Source organism: Ambystoma mexicanum, chromosome 3q (assembly GCF_040938575.1).
Source record: "Ambystoma mexicanum isolate Mex_15411 chromosome 3q, UKY_AmexF1_1, whole genome shotgun sequence".
NCBI lineage: Eukaryota > Metazoa > Chordata > Amphibia > Caudata > Ambystomatidae > Ambystoma > Ambystoma mexicanum.
The window spans coordinates 161080653-161100056 of NC_090926.1; positions in this window are offsets into that span (position 1 = coordinate 161080653).

Below are 19404 nucleotides of genomic sequence, written 5' to 3' on the forward strand. Positions count from 1 at the left end.
ACCAAGACCACTACGGTTGCACCACTCTGCCGCAGAATGCCTTTAAACTACTCAGGGAATGTTTTATATTTCCATTTCTGCTTGGGGGAGGGGGGGCCATGGGGGTTTCTACATTGTGCTCTTTCATAAAAGTAATTGTTTTGTCTTGGCTGTGCTTTGATCCTTCTAGCCGCTCGCACCTTTCTGAAAAACTGTTAGATGCTGTATGTTGTTTATTGCATGACTAGATACCAAAAATGTCCTGTACCATTGAATAAGCTCTCTAATCAAGAAAAATGAAATCACAAAATGTTGTCGTTTTTAAAAACAAATGTAGACCTTGCTTTCTGGTCTCTTTTTTTCTGTAGAGCACTGCAAAATAAATCCATTTGTGGAAGATTTGAAGAAGCGAGTTACCCTAGAGTAGATATGGATACAGTGTAAATGCTTTGAATATTATTGGTCGCATAACGTCAAAATTGCAAAACCAACAATCGATTAACTGCTTGACTGTGAAGTGTGTGTGCCTCCATTTCTTAGGGTCTACTGTCATCATTGTGAACATATATGGCAACAAAAATTCCTGCCAAGACTATGCGGTTAAGGTGGTCTTTCTGTCACCAAGCAACTCTGCTCACCATCACCCACCCCCTTGCACACACAAGCTTTATGCTTACTCAGACCACCCTAACCATGATGGAGCAGTGCCAAGTCTCACATCTTTAGCATTATCACACGCCCTGGCCCAGGCCAGCAGCTCATCCCATCTCGCAAGACTGTCCTTTATCAGATATGTGTCTCTCTCTGGAAAAAACACATTTCTAAGTGTCACAGTGACAAAGCACATAGAACGATACTGGCATTCTGGACTGGTGTACCTCCAGATTGCACTTAACACCTTTATGCATTGCACTGGCCTACCCCTCTGTCCCACTAACACCTGAACTCCCTCATCTTTTCATGTAGACCCAACAAGGTTACCAAAAAGGCAGATATTATACGTTACCGCTCAGCAAAAAAAAAAAAAAAAAGGAAATCAAATTCTAACACTACCATGGCTCAAGTCGAGGGTACACGTGGGGGGACGGAGTCCACCCACTTTATTCAGAGGGTGGACTCAGCCCTACCCCAGCTAAAATGAGAGCCATTGAATGTCCTCTTTTAATTTCTGAATTAAAGGAGACCTCGGCTGGACACTTCACCACTGCACTATGTAACCGGGTGAAGAATAACAAATAACTAAAGGTGAAATGTCTCATTTCGGTACAGCAAGTTTCAGGGAAAATATATGTATTGGTTCTGTCATATCCACGGGACTGCCGGAGGAGTCAAGTCATGGTGTGGCAGGTGTGGGGGGGGGGGGGTTGTTTAGTACGAGGGGATGGTTGTATGTTGCTCATTTAAGAAAATTAATAAAAATAAAGTAAAAAAAAAAGAAATTAAAACATGCACACCTTTTAACGTTTTCAAAAACACTATTAGAAGAACATATCCTCTCATGGTTTTATGGTTTTGTGTGTGTGTGTTGATTTTATGAAAGGCAAATGCTATTCGTCCTGTTCAATTTGAGTGCTTATGCAAAGCCAATTTAATTAAATGTGCATATTTCAAGTTGATATGATACTTTCTGGCGATGTCACATCTCATTTGTTTGTTGATGAGTCCCCCCACTTGAATTTTTAGGACTTGACCCCTAAACACTACTGGATACCATCTATGGGACTGTTCTTCAAATGAAAAATGTCGAAAATTACAGAAGGCCAATCTCTCATCCAAGAGTATAATGCTTTTTGTATCGCTGATAAACTTGAGAATATTTTACCTCAAGACTTGAATTTATAAATATTGAATGCAACTGTATACTTACTAGTGCTCAACCAAATATCTCTAAAGTATGTTAGCACCCTGCGAGGGACAATCGGATTGCTACAAACGATCTGATTGGCACTTGTCGGGTCCCTACCAGCCCGACAATGACCTACCTGCTATAGGCGCTTGGAGCGGCATGTCCCTCCAAGTTCCTTTCCATCTTTGTATGGCTGTCATTGAAAGGGAGAAGGGACTACGTGCAGTCCTTCCTTTTGATCCATGGCTTCCATTTTCTTTGTTTACCTTTATTTTATATCTTTATAATGGCCACCATACAATGGGAGAAGGCACCACATTTAGTGTTGTCTCCCTGATCCATGGCAGCCATTTATTTTCTCGAGTTGTGGAAAAAACACTATTGGTACCCCGGTACAACGTGCCAGACAACTAATTGCAATAGAACCCTCGGAGCAGGCATTACCAGACTGGTAATCGAGTTGGGGAAAAAACACTATTGGTACCCCGGTACAACGTGACAGGGTACTAATTGCAATAGAACCCTCGGAGCAGGCATTACCAGACCGGAAATGCTCCTCGTTCTCGGGTTCTATTGCTTTAATAATGTCCAACAGAATTAAGAAAACCTCACTATACTAACCACGTTACATATAAAACATCCCCAAAAGTAAAACTGCCTCAACTAGCATTCTTATTTCATTTAACTACAACGACTGCAAAACACGAGGCAAGCACAGTTGGACTCAAGAGGAGTGCTGCAGCAGCCTGTCAGAATTCTGTGTGTGAGTGCAGATGGATACCTTTAGACACGCTAGCAAAAGTGCTGTCAGCGTTCTCGCATGAAAGAGCGAGTCAAGTGCAGCTGTTGAAGGACTCCAGCGGAGTGCTGTTGCAGCCTACCAGAATCCCGTTTTTGAGCGTGGAGGAGGAGCCTTTTAGACACGTTATTAAAATTGCTGGTTGTGTTCGTGCAAGCCAAGCGCAGTTGTTGAAGTTGACAGGGGGTGAGTGAGGAGTAAGGAGTTATCCTGATTGGCAAGGAAATTCAGGTGCTTGCAGAAGCACAACTTTTTAACCTGTGCCTATCAGGAGGCTCAAGTAAGTCCACTCTTTTCCATGATTCTACTTTGCCCATTCTGTTCAGTACACACGTTACCCCTTCTAACACAAGTTACCCCCGCTGGCTAGGATTACATTGTTGGGGCCCTAAAAACTGCCCCCACTTGTTGGTGGGTAGGCCATCTCTGCAGGATCTGGGCAATTTAAGGGGAGACCCATTGGTGCTGTGTAAACAAGGTTATTTACTGTGGAGGGTCAGACGAAAGACGTGGACAGTGTTAACATTTCTATTTGTATGTTCATTAAATGATAAGAAAAGGCCTAACTTTCCCTATTGCTATTCGGGTGTTCCCTGCCTATTTAAATAACTAAGGTACTCGTTCATCAGGAGGTCATAAAACACAAAAATGGTCTGTGGCCCTGTGGGAATGAAAGACCAAGACAGGGTTGTAATAGAGGTCGTGTAATTCCTCAGGAATACAGTGCTTCCGCTATTCAGCTTGACTCAATACAACTTAAATAGTCTTTCTTATTGGTTTTGAAGATAGGTATATCCTTCCAGGATATAAGGATGGCTTCCCCTTTTTCTGCCAGCACTAGCCTTCATAGGCCCAACAAAATCACCTCTCCTCCTACGCCCCGTGTGTCACCTGCAAGAAGCAGAACAAGAATGACTTAAAGTATCGAATTTGCTGTGATTTATACTGCCTACAGTAGCCAACAGCCAATCGGGACTGTTCTTGCTGCCTAGTGTATGTAGATAGTTCCTAACCCCCCCCACTTTGATTTCACTGTCCTTCTGTGACTGCCATTGCTTTGACTTATAACCTGCCTCGCCGACCTCTGCAAAGCCAGTATGCACCCTGGGTCCATAGGACGGTGCTCTCTCCACTATAGGCCCCAAGACAGGTGAGTCTGGTGATCCGTATCCGAACCAGGCTCCTCACGCTCCGTAATGAATGTGGGACATGAGTGTTTCTTACCGTGTCCCGCGTTGCCGTCCTAGGATGGGATGTGCTGGCTGCTTCCCCGCTCGGCCCTCTCGGTGTGTCTCCTGGCTTGTTGTGCCTTTCTTGGTCCCAATAAACAAGGGCAGGGTAGAGTTGCTTAGAAGTAATTCTGTGAGGGTTGTGCTCTAGCAATATTTTGTAACACAATCAGAAGTGGGGTGGGGGGCAGTGACCGTAGTAGTTGATCATTCAGCTGTGCATCTATAATGCTCCTGAAAGTTTTGAAATGTCTCAAAGGGAGAAGAAAGGGCAGACAATACTGGTTTAGTCCTGTCTTATCTTTCCAAGCGCAAAATTGTTGTATTGGTTTGAGACTGGATACCGAGTGATATAGATCTATATAGGACAGAAGGAAAAGGGGATAGAGACGGTTCTATCTTTCCCTGCCTGTTTAAGACCCTATCCCTGGTCGACGCTGGTAAGCCGCCTATCTAATAGTGGATAGAGTAAGGCAAAGGAATTATATTTTTATTTTTATGCTATCATTGTTGTACCAGTTCCTACTTTTCTTGCTTCAGTACCAGTTTCTTGGTACGTGATAATGTGCAAGACAGGAGGGCCAGGTTAGAGCCTTACTCGTATGGAATATAAAAAAGCTATTGAATAGCTTGGTTTTTTTTTCTTTGTTTTTTTTTAAAAACAGTTTTTATTATTTTGAACAAACAACACACCAGATATTACAACCATTTGGGACGTTCAAAGTCAATATCAAAATATCACATTATACAATGTCATCCTCCATCCTCCCCCCTCCCTCCCCGCAAACTCGAGTCGTTTCATCCGTGCCATCTGCATGAGCATTCTCAGGTATCTCGGTACTTGTCAATTTGTCTGAGTCTTCCATTGCATGAGTGACCTGGTGAGGATTTGCCATCGTGATCACCAATTGCCTCCAGGCTATCAAGGGGCCCACTTCTTCTTCTCCCCCTTAGTGGCAGCTTCATACCATACCGCAGTTTCTGCTTCCACCCATTTCAAGAGGTCTGCCCACCATATCTCCACCCTAGGCCTATGGGTCGCTTTCCAGCACATCGCTATTCTGCGCTTGGCCAAGATATAGGCCAGGTCCTTCATCTTGCTGATATGCTTTGAATTGCGTGGCCTGGGAAAACTCCCCAGCATGCACGCCCAGGCAGACCTCGCGTCAAGCACCACTCCCCCACTGGCCAATCTCATCTTTATTTCTTCCCAGAATCTCTGCGCCTCAGGGCAAGCCCAGAAAATATGCAGCAGCCCTGCCTCCTCCTCCCCGCACCTGGGGCATTTCTGTATAGTCGAGCCTCCGAACCTGGCTATTCTTCCTGGGGTCAAATAAGCTCTGTGGGTGACATACAACTGGATCTGCTGGAATCTCGCATTCCGGGACACCTTTTTATGGTACCTTTGAGCTCTATCCCACTGTCCCTCTGTCATGGGTTCTCCTACCTCCTCCTCCCAGTCATGCCTCAGTTGGAGCAGCTCCTTCCCCGCCTTTGCACTCAGGAGCTCATATATCCTAGATATTTCATGCCCACCCTCCGTGACATCATACATCATTTCCAGGGTGGCATCAGGTTCTTCTGCTAGCACCGTCTCAGGCCACCTCTCCCTCACCCGTTTCATAAGCCTGGTATAAGTAATGTACTGGCCTCTATGAACCCCTGTCTCCTCCTGCAGCCTCTGAAATTCCAATGCCTCCCCCTCCTACCATATATCTCCGAGGGTAGCTAGGCCTACCGGTTCCCAGTATCTGCGGACCACTTTGAACAGCTGGGAGTCTTCCCCGCATAGCACCACCAGCGGGACCTGCTGAGAAAGCAAATCTGGGTCACCCACAGTTCTCCATGCTCTGCGCCAAACTTCCCAGCCCAACTCCAGTAGTCCCCCCATCCCTGCTATTTTAGTTTTATGCAACCACACTGTCTCTGTTAGGAAGTATAGAGCTGCATCACCTTGCAAAAGCCTAGCTTCTGCCGAGTCCTCTGCAGACAACCACCTAGCCACATACAAAAGCTGTCCTGCCACGTAATGCAATTCAAAATTTGGCAGGTTTATGCCCCCCTTATCGCATGCGTTCTGTAGTTTCCAAAAGGCCACCCTATCCCTGGAGTTACCCCATAAGAAGCCCCTGCACATGCCATGAAGTCTCGCAAAAAAGCGTCTGGGGATCAGGTACGGGACATTCACAAAAAAAATGCAAGAATCTGGGCAAAACCACCATTTTGAGCAGCGCTGCTCTTCCCATCATAGCCAAGGGTAATCTAGACCAGAACGCCATGCTATTTTTAATTCCCTCAATTGCTTCCTCCGTGTTATGTTTGTGCTCTGTCTCTATCCTATGGTAAATGTTTACGCCCAGATATCTGAACGTCTCAGTCTGCCAGGGTATCTGCAAGACGGGCAGCCTCTCTAGTGGGGTATTCCTATACCTTCCCAAGGGGAACAGACTAGACTTCCCGGGGTTCACCAATATGCCCGAGAGGGTGGCGTACCTATCCATCACCTCCAGCACATATTGCAGATTCTCCTCTGGGTAGCGCAAGTAGAGGAGCATATTGTCTGCATACAGTGATATCAGGTGTGTGCCTCCTGTCGTGCGAATCCCCACCTCCCCGTATTGTTGCCTCAGCCAAAATTGCCAGTGGCTCTAGTGCCATAATATACAACATGGGCGACCAGGGGCATCCCTGTCTGGTCCCCCTACTGAGTTGCCATTTATCTGAAATTATAGTTCCTGTTTTAACTCTCGCAATCGGGGAGCTGTGTACCATCCGGACCCACCTGATGTATCCTGGTCCCATCCCGTATCCTTTCAAGGATGCCATCAACCATGGCCACCGCACTGAATCAAATGCTTTAACCGCGTCCATCGTCACAATAGCCAACTCGGCCGAGTCTTCCTCGGCTTGATCAATGATATGGTGCAGCCTCCTATGGTTGTCTGTGATATTTCTACCGGGAACATAGCCTGTTTGGTCCGGGTGTATCAACCTGCCGATCACCCTCTTAAGTCTGTTAGCCAGCACTGCCATGAGTATTTTGCTATCCTGATTAAGCATAGAAAGGGCCTATAAAACCCGCATTCCATGTCCGGCTTGCCCGGTTTCAGGAGCGGGATGATCACTGCCTCACGGAGGGACGCCAGCAGTTCCCCCTTCTCGTAAGCTTCATTAAACATGGGCAGCAGTGGCTGGAGTAGCTCCTGCTTATATGTTTTGTAAAACTCACTAGGTAGCCCATCCGACCCGGGCGCTTTACTTGTGGGCAGGTATTGGATCACCGCCTCAAGTTCGTCCAAGGTGATGGGGGCCTCTAGATCTGCGTGTTCAAGGTCATCCAAGGTGGGTAGCCCAATGTCATCTATTGTTTCCAGCATTTCTTGACTCATATCTTCGCCTGCGTCCTCGTATAATTGTTTGTAATACTTGAGGAACTCCTCGTTTACCCCTTCCTGGTTATTACAGGTATGACCTTCAGCGTCCCTGACCTCTCTGATCACCTGGCGGGGATGTATAACCAGGCCAGTTAATCTACCCGGCTTATCCCCCCCGCATGTTGCTTCTCTATATATTTCTTATAATTAAGCTTGCATAATCTGTCCCAGAGTTCACTACAGGCCATCTGCAAGTCTCTTATCTTAGCGCTGTCCTCTCGGTGGTCCCCTCACTTTGTATCAGGCCCTCTAGCTCTCTTTCTGTTTCCTGCAGTTTCCGTTCAATAGCCCCTAGGAGCCCTTTGGATTTTGATATAGCAACCCCACGCACCACCACCTTAAATGCCTCCCATACTGTTCCCACAGAGCGTACACTGCCCGTGTTGAGTTCAAAATATTTCTCAATGGCCTCCCTCAAGTCCTCTCAGAATCCTGCATCCTGTAGGGCCTCAGCTCTGAGCCTCCACGTCGGGATTCGCGCTCTGGGGGGTTGATGTCGCCATTCTATGACCAAAGGCGAATGATCGGAAAGTATCCGGGGCTTGTATTCCACGGCTACCATTTCTCCCACTATCTCGGCGGCGGCAGCAAACACGTAGTCCAGCCTTCTATGCAGGTCGTGTGGCGCTGCGTACTGCGAGTATCGCCTTTCCATAGGGTGCAGCCGCCTCCACACATCCTCTAGGCCAAGGTCTATCAACAGCGTCCTCAGTGCCTTAGCTGCTGGCGCAGGCTTTTCTGACTTGTCATCTGACCTGTCTATGCTGGGGTTCAGGGTGCAATTGAAGTCCCCTCCCCACACCATTGCGCCACTCACCAGGGGGCTAATTTTACTATACAGTACCTAAAATATGCCGCTGTAACATGGTTGGGGGCGTACAAATTTATAATGTTCACTTCTCTGTTCTCCAGGAGCCCCACCACCACCTCCATTTTACCTTCTGGGTCTGTCGTTGATCTGAGCAACTGAAATGGCACATGCGGTGCCACCCATGTGATCACCCCTCTTGCATATGCCGAGTATGTGGCCCCTATGACGTTGCCCTTCCATTTTCTCCTAACTACCTCCAACTTCTCCTTGGTGTGGTGGGTCTCCTGTAGCAGAGCTATGTCAATCCGCATCCTCTTTAGGTACATCATCAACTTATTACGTTTTAAGTAACTATTGCGGCCCCGCACATTCCAGGTCACGACTCTGAGATTACCCGATGCCATTGACTTGGTATCCTTCCATTCCCCACTCCCTCTGATGTCTTCCCAGATGGCCCGTTTTCCGACTCTTAACCCTCCCAACCTCAACAACTCCCCCCACCCCCTTTTCCCAACCCTGCCTCACTGCACACAACTCTCCCTACCCAACCCAACAAATGCCCAGCTCCATCCCTGGATCTCAGGCCCACCCGCGTCTGGTCCTGTCTCGCGAACCGAGGACTAGGACCCCGCGGGGCGTCACCGGACTAACAATGACCTTACTAAGGGTAATGCTTTGGGGTTCAAGGGGTGTCACCCAGGTGCTCCTACTTGTTTTGCTTTTTGCGGGTCTTGCAAGCATGTATTTTCTGCCACACATTCCCCACAGGCTTTATTTAGTACTATACTCTAGTCCCAGTGTCTTGTGCTGTGTCACCAAGATGACCCAGCTGCGTGTTACTTATCTTCTGCAGCTTCTGTCTGGATACCCGGTTCCTGGGGGCGACCCTGCATATCCAGCCAGTCCATAGCATCCTCCGGCATCTCGAAAAACAGGGTTTTGTTCTTGTGGAACACTTTCAGTTTGACCGGATAAAGCAAAATATATCTGTGGCCAGCCTCTCTCAACCTCCTTTTCACCAACCCAAATTTCATCCTGCTGCGTTGTACGTGCAAAGTGTAGTCTGGGTATGTTGTGATTTTCGCCGGCCCCCTTTCGATCGTGCCTCCCTTTCGGAAGAATCCAAGTATCTTCTCCCGATCCCGGTAGTTTAAAATCTTTGCAATCAGCGGCCGCGGGGGGTATCCCAGGGGTGGTCTCCTTGTCAAAGCCCTGTGCGCCCTTTCAACTGCAAACCCCTGGGTCAGTGCTCCGCCAGTTATTTCCTGCAGGAGCATGGATTCCACATATTCCGTTGGGTTAGGTCCTTCCATTCCTTCTGGCAATCCTACAATACGAATGTTATTGCGTCTGGTGCGCCCTTCTGCCTCCTCAGCCTTGTTCTCCAGGTTACCCACACGCTGCACCAGGGCATGAAGTTCCGATCCGTGGGCGGCGCATGCTGCTGTATTTGGGGCCATCTCTTTTACCAGGTTTCCGGTGCGCTCTGCGACTGTCCTCCCGTCCTGTCTCAGCAGGTTAACTTCTTCCTGGACCGCTCCGATCTTGAGGCCCAATACTACTTTTAGGTCATTCATTGCCAGGCCCAGTTTAGTCTCCCACGCAACCTTCAGGTCCGCAATCGCTGCCAGCACCTCCTGGACCGTGCCCGGTGTCGCCGCTGCCACCGTGGTGGTGTTGTCTCTGCTTTTGCACCCTTCTGCCCCTGGGGGTGTCTTGGCGTAGGTCTCCATCGTGGGCTGCTTGGTCCTGGGTCTGACAATTTTGTTAGACATTGTGCTGTGCCGTACGGACGCGAGCCAGCAGCGACGCCCCACTTGCGAACTCCAAAGTGGCATCAAACCACTCTCAGTATTAGGGGCCGCTTCAGTCGTATTCGGGTATATCTTTGTTACTCGCCGCCCTCCTAGAATGGGCTGTGTCCTCCCGCGTACCTGCACCCACGCAGTATTGCTCAGCCAGCCCCTGCCGTATCTCCTTCAGTGGCCGGTGGTTAGGTACACACACTGACCCTGCGCTCCCCCACTCCGGCCCTCCGCTGACCTCAGGGCCCACCAGCCTGCAGTCTTGTCTTAGATGCCTTCTCTTGGTTCCTTGGCATTTGTGGATCGGTCCAGCGGCGGGTCAGCACCCTTATGTCTTCAGGCAACCCTGTTTAGGTCTCCCTCCACCAGCGTATGCTTTGTCTGCTGCCTCCTCAGCGTGTGTGCAGCGGTTGCTGTGCTATGCAGGGACTTGTGCTCCCCGGCCCCTTCCTGGGCCAAGTGTACCTGTTCACAGTCATTTATGTGCGCTCTGTAGCTTGGGTGCTCCAATTCTCCCCCCCCTCCGGCGCGCTCTTGCACCAGCATTCGCTCCAGGGCGGGGGCCGTTATGGTGCTGGGGGCCTGTGTCTGGTAGCCCGTGTCTGGGCTGCTCGTCCTCTCCAGCTCCCCAGTACTACCTCCCCAGACACCGCAGTCTATTAATTATGGCCAGCTGTGCACCGCCTTTCCCCGATGCAGCGGGGACCGTTCCGCCCGCTCCGGGCTTATGCGGGTCCAGCCCCAACCCCCAGGTGTTCCGGGCTTCTATGGGGGCCGATGCGTTATGTCCTGCCCCCTCCCGGGCCCCGGCAGTGCACGGTCTTTGTCCTGCCGGGGGTCCGCCCGTGCAGCTGGGTGCGCACTGGGCCATTGCCCAGTCAGTTCTTCCCAATGCTAGCAGCGCCGTCGCGGTTCTGCTGCTCCGGCCCTCCTCAGCCCCGGCAATCTGGGGCCGCGCAGTAGTCCACCGCGCCTCCGCCTGCCGCGGGCCACAGTGCCCGTGCCCGGGTCCAGGCAGGTCTGCCGACTGGGGCCCCGCTTCAGTTCCCCAGCCAGGCTCAGGCAGCCGCTCAGTGCATCCCTCTCAGCACCGATGCACTCAACGGCTGCAGCGTGTCCTACGAGTCCCAACCAGCCGGCCGCATCTCATCCCTCATGGGCCAGTCTCTGCTGACGATTCAGCGACGCGGCAGACTCGAGCTCGGTCCCAGCCACAGATTTTCTCTCTCGCAGCTCCCTGGTCATTTTATGACCCTTTGTCTGCCGCCGGCCATCTTGTCCGCCTCTATGTCACGGGCACCAAGCTTTTCGCGGACCGCTGCATCTGCCTCATTCAGCTACCGGAGACAATATTCAGGTGCCCAATGCAAGCACCAGCTATTCATGAGTCTGTGGGTGTGCTGGTGACAGTCTCATGTTCCTGCAAACATCTTTTCTTCTGCAGGATCGATGTCGTATCACGGGAGCTCCTCCGGAACACGTCCTTCTATGCGGCCATCAGGCCACGCCCCAATAGCATAGTTGTTGAACAGTAGGGGTGATAACAAAGGTTACTTTATTGGCCAGTACTGTAGGCTCCAACAGATCCCTGTTAAAAATATAGATGCTTTAATTGAAGAGCTACACATGTTTTTCTATGAAGACTTGTGTCAGGGGTCTATGCACTCTGTGGGACTGGCTTGTGCCACAGAATGCAGCAGGAACTTTCCTGCTATCTCCCCGTATTTGTCGACTGGTTTCAGTGGACTATCTGACTTTTGCCACCTTCTTCAGGACTGTCTTCGTGCTGTAGTTGTAGGAATTGTCTGTATTTTAGGTGTAGCTATCTCTCAGTTGGTCAACCTATTTCTGCATCCAAAATACAAGGTTCAAATTGCAACAGTCTCACCTTTTTTGGGTTTGAAGAGACATTGAAACTGCCCCTGTAAAAATTGAAAGGGAACTCACTATTTGAATAACTAATATGTATTATTTGTTCACTTGCCAATAGTTTTGGAGCATACACACATTCATGAAAAAATACTCAAATGTCACTTTTGTGACTATGGTGTGGGTTGCTTGATGAGATAAATGGGACTAGTAACACGGAGAGTTCATGCTGTGAACCTCCTATATAAACAAAGAAATCTGGTGACCCATCAGGTAACAGTTTGTACTGAATTTATTTGGTTATGTTTAAGAAATAAAAAGAATTGTAATATATATATATATATATATATTCTTCACACATTTTCTGGAATTTTAAAAGGCTCTGCTTGTAGTCTTTATTTGGTATAGGCACATCGCTTTGTCAGTACCCACCGAGGCACACTCTGGTTATTTTAAATCAACTGACTGTGTGTGCAGTCCATGTTGTTATGCTCACCTGGTATCCACAGGGGCGCCACACGATACTGGATGGAGGTCTAAGCGCTATCCCGGACCCCTCTCTGCTTGGTTATGTGCCATACATTGGGTAGCGCCTATAACAGGAGAATGGAGGATTAAGATACTGGTTCTGTGATGGGTGGACTCCCACCTCCCTCTGGTCGAAATCTAATCCCTTGGGGTTATTGCTCACCTTAGATTTGTGTGCGTTGAACTCTCCATCATGCGTCTCTGTGCAGGGGCGTGTGGTTGGTGCGGGCGTTCCGTGGACCTAGTTGCTTCACTGGTCCGTGTGCCCTTATGTCGGGTCCAGACGAGCTGTGACTCTGACTCTGATTGCTGTCTTCCAGGTGAGTTTTGATGTCTTTACGTCTTTATTCTGTCTCTTTCTTTCCCTCTGTTTCCTCTGTCTTCTCAGTGTCTTGCTCCACTACGCTGTTCCCTAACAATGTCTCTTTTGTTTTCACAGTGATGGTTGCGATCTCGAAGTTGAAGCGCCGATGGTGAAGACCACAGTGAGTTATTGATGCGCAGAGCGCTGCGCTGTTTATTGGTGTGAATTGCTAACCTGTGTTCTCTTCTCTTCTTTGTACAGGTTGCGGTGATGTTCCCGAGTGATGAGCGATCGAGGCGCTGCTTGACCAGCTAAGTGCTTTGTTAATGCTGACCTTGTTCCTTCTCCCTTGCAGGCTGCGGCGAACTCTGGAGATGGGCGAGGTAAGCGAAGCGCAGGATGGATTCAAGGACGGTTACTTCACAGGTACGTGTTGTTGCTCGCTAATGCTGTTCTTGTTCTTCCAGGTTATTAAGGGAATCTGGATCTAGGGCTTCAGGATCGGGCTGCCGAAGAAGCAGATGAGCAGGAGCTGGACACAATGAGCGTTACGCTGCAGGAGTGCAGAATAACCCGAAGCGTGTTCTGCTGTTTGGGCGTGGTTTAAATAGCACAGGTAAAGTAGTTCCAGGCCCAGCCACACCCAAAACACTAGAAAGCATGGCTTGGTTCCAAAGAACTGAGCTGTGCAATAGGCCTCCATGTTGGATTAAGGTCCAAAACTGGTATTGCTTTATTCCTCATAATGAGCCTGGCGCCAAAGGCGCCAGGACTGACTCCATGTATGTTTCTGGAGGAGTTTTAAGGCCCTTGGGGCCAGTGTGAAGGGCTTTAGCCCCACTGCTGCCAGGGGGCTGTTATACCTGAGGGGGTCTTCCATTCATCTCCTTTCTTTACACGCAAGAGATGGTATGCCCCCCTGAGGTCCAATTTGGTGTAAATATGGGCATCCTTGACTTGGTCCAGCAGTTCTGGGCTAAGGAGTAGACGATAACAGTTTTTAACTGTTACCTGGTTTAGTGCGCGGTAGTTGATGCACGTTCTCAAGTCCCCCACCTTTCTGGGTACGAAGAATAGGAGCGAAGCTGCCGGGGATTTGGACGGGAGGATAAAACCGTTTGCCAGGTATTGGTCCAGATATGATTTCAAGTGGAGATTTTCAGGTTCGGTGAGTGCATAAATTCGACTAAACAGGATTTGTACACCAGGTACGAGGTCGATCTGACAGTCATATGGCCTGTGAGAGGGTGAGGTATTAGCCTGTTCTTTTTGGAAAACGTCTTGGAAATCGTGGTATTTGATTGGTAGTGTACTTGTTACACCTAGTACCAACGCCTCTTTATCTTGGACAGGTGTCTCTGGGTCAGACGATGGCATTTCCACTTGGTAGCATGCATGAGTACACTCATTGGAGAAGGCACATTTCTTGGCTCGCCAGTCGATGTTGGGATTGTGAGTCACCTACCACGGCATCCCTAGAATCACCTGGAACTGAGGGGCCTTGATAAGGTCGAAGGCAATGGCTTCCCAATGTCTGTCTTGGCACAGAAGGGTCAATTCTGCTGTGCGTTGAGTTACAGGACCAGAAGCTATTTCTGTGCCGTCGACACTAGTGACCTTCTCAGTTGTCGTTTTCTGACAGAGGGGAAGCCCCATCCTTGTTGCCAGGTCTTGGTCTATGTAGTTACCAATGGCTCCGCTGTCTATGTATGCCACCACAGCATGCATCCGAGACGGTTGTTGGTGACTGATCAAAATCACAGGCAGGGCAAGGTGTGAGGTCTGTGGCACTTTTCCTTCGCTCAACAAATGGACCTCTATGCTTGCCGGGCCTGGAAGTTTTCCAACTCTTGTTCTCCTCCTTCTTTCTCTGTAGCTCCAACTGTTCTCCTAGGGGGTTTACGGGTCATTCTCTGAGGAAGTGACCTGATTTCCCGCAGTGCAGCCATGATTGCTGTTGTCTCCTTTTGTCTCTTTTGGCCTTGGTTAATGGGCTCCTCCCTCCCCCAAATATGCATGGGTTCCGAAGTGTTTTCTGATGAACGCGGAGTGTTCTGCGGACTGTTCTCCTTTGAGCGTACATACACAGTCCGATTCTCCCTTATGGCTCGATCTGTCCTTCGATCTTGCAGCCTGTGGTCTAACTGCACCACTAAGTTGATGAACTCTGCACAGTCTTTTGGCGGGTTTACCACCTGAGCTAGGACATCTTTCAATTCCCCCCGTAATCCTCGATGGATTAACGTTGTTTGTTTCTCCTCAGGCCACCCAGTTTCAACGACAAGTCTGTTAAAAGTGGCGATATATGTTAGCAAATTTTGGCTGCCTTGACGGTGGGACAGAAGTTCGTTATCCAGAGCTTGGCCTTGGGTATATCGGCCGAACAGCTTCTCCATCTCCTGTTGAACCCCCCTGAAATCCCGCAGGAGTGGGTCATCCTGGCTTACTAACGGTACGGACCAATCTCGGCACTGCCACTCAGATATCACAGAATGAAGGCAACCCATGACTGATCGTTAGGAAAGGCTCCGGGTCTACAATGAAAATGGAGGCGGCACTGGTTCATGAATATTGCATATTTTCTTGGGTCCCCCGTAAAACGTTCCACTGGGGCCAAAGGAACTGCCCCAGGGAGGACCACTTGCACTGGATTGACGGATGTGGCTGGACCCTATGTCTCTTTTGTTTTCAGAGGGATGGTTGCGATCACAGAGTTGCCGCGACAATGGCAAAGACCACGGTGAGTTATTGATGCGCGGAGCGCTGTGCTGTTTATTGGGGTTATTGCTAACCTGACAGGTTGCGGTGATGTTCCGGAGTGATGAGCGATCAAAGCGCTGCTGGCCCAGCTAAGTGCTTTGTTAATGCTGACCTTGTTCCTTCTCCCTTACTAGTTGCGGCGAACTCCGGAGATGGGTGAGGTAAGCGAAGCGGAGGATGGATTCAAGGCTGGTTACTTCACAGGTAAGTGTTCTTGCTTGCTAATGCTGTTCTTGCTCTTCCAGGTTATTAATGGAATCTGTATCTAGGGCTTCAGGATCGGGCCGCTGGAGAAGCAGATGAGCAGGAGCTGGACACGGTGACCGTTACGCTGTAGGAGTACAGAATAACGCGAAGCGTCTTCTGCTGTTTGGGTGTGGTTTAAATAGCCCAGGTAAAGTAGTTCCAGGCCCAGCTGTGTAATAGGCCTCCATGTTGGATTAAGGTCCAAAACTGGTATTGCTTTATTCCAGATAATGAGCCTGGCGCCAAAGGCGCCAGGACTGACTCCATGTATGTTTCTGATGGAGTTTTAAGGCCCTTGGGTCCAGTGTGAAGGGCTTTAGCCCCACTGCTGCCAGGGGGCTGTTATACCTGAGGGGGTCAGGGGCATGGATCGTGACACATGTCCTATAGGCTTGTGTGGCAGTCTATTATGCTGTGCCGTCCCTCACATTAAATTGGCTATCGTCTCGGCAGAGACTCCTATGCGTTCTGGAGGCCAAAGGACTATGGGCCTCATTACGACCCTGCCGGTCCGGAAAGAATGGTGACGGTAAAACCGCCACCACTGTTGTTTCCGGACTGGCTGATTAAGAGTCCTGCAGGCGGTAGGTTACTTTATGTAAGGAGAACCCAGAGTTTGTAGAGATGGAGACGAGACAAATACTCAATAAATGTAGTTTGGACTTAATTCTACTGACAATACAAGAACTCGCCAAAAACTTGGACCTGCTAGACCAGGAAATCGAAACCCTGAAAGCGGACATCAGTAAAGGCATAACTGCACAACAACTACAACAGATTCTTGAGGATACAAATAACAAACTTGACAGATACAAGCAGGAATTGGAGACAAAGAAAATAAGGAAATTTAGAAGAGACACGCAGGACTATAAATTGGAAATAGTGTATACTTGGCAACAATATTACGGACATCAGCCCAATAGACCACCAAGACAGCACACACCAAAGGCAGGCACGAACAACACAGAGACCGCCTCATCGGAAGCCTCAAGTGCTGAACTCGAGGTAACCACAGAACAAAATGAAGAGGATACTACTACGCCACCTAACGCAACAGGAGGAGCATCAAGTACCAGCGTTTCTTTTAGAAAAGGCCCCACCAGAAGGGGAAAAAAGAAAAAATCCCCAAAGGAAAAAAACAACGAACAAGAAGACATAGTTGTTAATATTTCCTCCTATACACTGTCCCGTTTGGAACTAGGCGTATTGAGAAAAGGACTCTCTTTTGTCCCGGAAAGCAGTAGTAATCTCCTATAAGAAAAAATAGATTTCTACAAATTAATGAGGAAACTAAAATTGAAAGTGTTCTTTAGTGAGATGGATGCTGAAGGAGAAGAAGATGGAATATCTGAATTCCTGGAAATGTCACCAAAAAGCACCTTCAACCCATCTATACAGAACCATGTACTATCAGTATTTGAAAAAACTGTACTAGAGGACTTTAAAAAATTATCATTTACAGCAAAAAAACACATTAACTTCTCAAAACAGGAGAGACAAGTACTCAAAAATCTGCTAGATAACAACGACATTATTTTTAAGCCCGCGGACAAGAGGGGTGCATTGGTCCTCATGAACAAATGTGATTACCTTGAAGAGATATACAAACAACTGTCAGATCTGGAAACATATAAGGAAATTCCACAGGATCCATCTGAGCAGATCTGCACCCTAATTCAAGCAGTTTTGGATGAAGGACTGGAACGTGAGGTTATCTCTGCAAAGACTCGAATATATCTAGAGAATCAACATCCAATTATACCGGTATTATACATCCTACCGAAAATCCATAAAAGACTTGATAAACCACCAGGAAGGCCTATTATAGCTGCCACAAACAGTTTATTGGAACCATTGGCACGATATTTGGATCAGGTCTTACAGCCACTAATTCAGAGCACGGAAACATACATACGTGACACTATGCACTTTCTGGGAAAACTGAAAAACATTGAGTTTATGGAAGGTAGGGATATATTATTCACGATGGATGTGACATCCCTCTACACGAATATTGTGCATGAGGCTGGCCTTGAAGCAGTAGAGTGGCTCTTACTGCGCTCTCAAAATTGTTTGGGAGACAGATTATTTGTCCTTACCCTGCTCAAGCTGGTTCTAATGAACAACTTTTTAAAATTTGGAGATCAATTCTTCCTACAACTGTCAGGAACCAGTATAGGAGCTGCAATGGCACCGACCTATGCCAATACATTTATGTACTATTTGGAATATGAAAATGTCCTGAGTACGCCAAGATGGGCACAACATCTTTTACTTTATGTCCGCTACATCGACGACATTTTCGGGATCTGGTCTGGTCCAAGTGATGAGCTCATTAATTTCTTCAACATGATGAACAATATGCATCCCCGTATTAAATTTACAACTTGTACAAGCAACACCAGGATACACTTTCTGGATGTTGAGGTTTACAGCAAGAGCAACTCCTTGGAAACCAAAGTTTATACCAAAACCACGGATCGTAATAGCCTCTTGATGGCCACAAGCTTCCATCCGAAACGGACAATCCAAAGTGTACCGTTAAGCCAATGTCTTCGATACAGAAGAAACATCTCGGAAAATGAAGAATACAGGCGACAATCAGACACCCTTAAGTTGAAGTTTAAAAAACGAGGATATAACTCCACTGTCATTTCGGACATTGCATCCAAAGTCAATACCATTGAGAGAGAGACTCTCCTCACTCCCAAACCACCTAAACAAGGAGAAGCATTGGTGTATGTTACAACTCACTCCACACAGAGTCATAAGATCCGAGGGATCATTAAAAAGAACTGGCCCATGCTGCAGATGGATCCAACACTACAAACTTTATTTAGGGAACCACTGACATTTGCTTATCGCAATAACAAATCCCTACGGAGCAGTTTGGTCAAAGCAGAAGTACACACACCTGGTCCCGAAAGGAGGCCCTTCAAAGGGACACAACCATGCTTAAATTGCCAGCATTGTGGCAACATAATTACGGGCAACACAATCATGCATCCACACTCAGGGAAACCAATCACATTAAGGCACTCATCCACATGCGATTCAAAAAACGTGATCTATGCATTAAAATGTCCATGTGGTTACTACTATGCCGGCATGACCACAAGGAAGGCAAAGACTCAATGGACAGAGCATAAGTCCAATATAAGAACTAAGAATCAGAGATAACCTGTGGCAATGCACTTTTTTGAGGCTCGTCACACAATGGCACAACTTAAATGCGTTATTTTGGAACAGGTGTCTTTGGGAAGTCGGGTAGGGATCTGAATAGGAAGCTGTTACAGAGAGAAGTATTGTGGATCGACCTACTTGACTGTATACATCCGAGAGGGATGAATTGTGAATCCGACCTTATGTGTTTTGTTTGAACTACTTCCTTCACTTTACAAATATGAATTTGGTTTACAAGTATTTGTTTTATGTACATAGTAATGATGTTTGAGTTACTTTATCTCTTTTACAAACAGGAATTGGATTTTTAAGTATACAATTTATGTACATAACTAGATTATTTTTTTTACTGAAAGCTCTGCTAGAACACATCTAGTGCAATATTAATTTTCACAAGGTTTACGATGGCCCTTTGGACACCTTTGGTAGTGAATTGTGGTGTACCAAGTTGATAATAAATTCAAATCTTTGTCACTGAATATGTTCGGGGGAAATAGGCTAAAACTATTCTGTTTGAGAATGATTCTCCATGCTTTTAAAATGTCAAATATGTTATGCACCATGTTGTACTGAATCCAAGTATGTTGATGTTTCTCTTTACTTCCATAGTG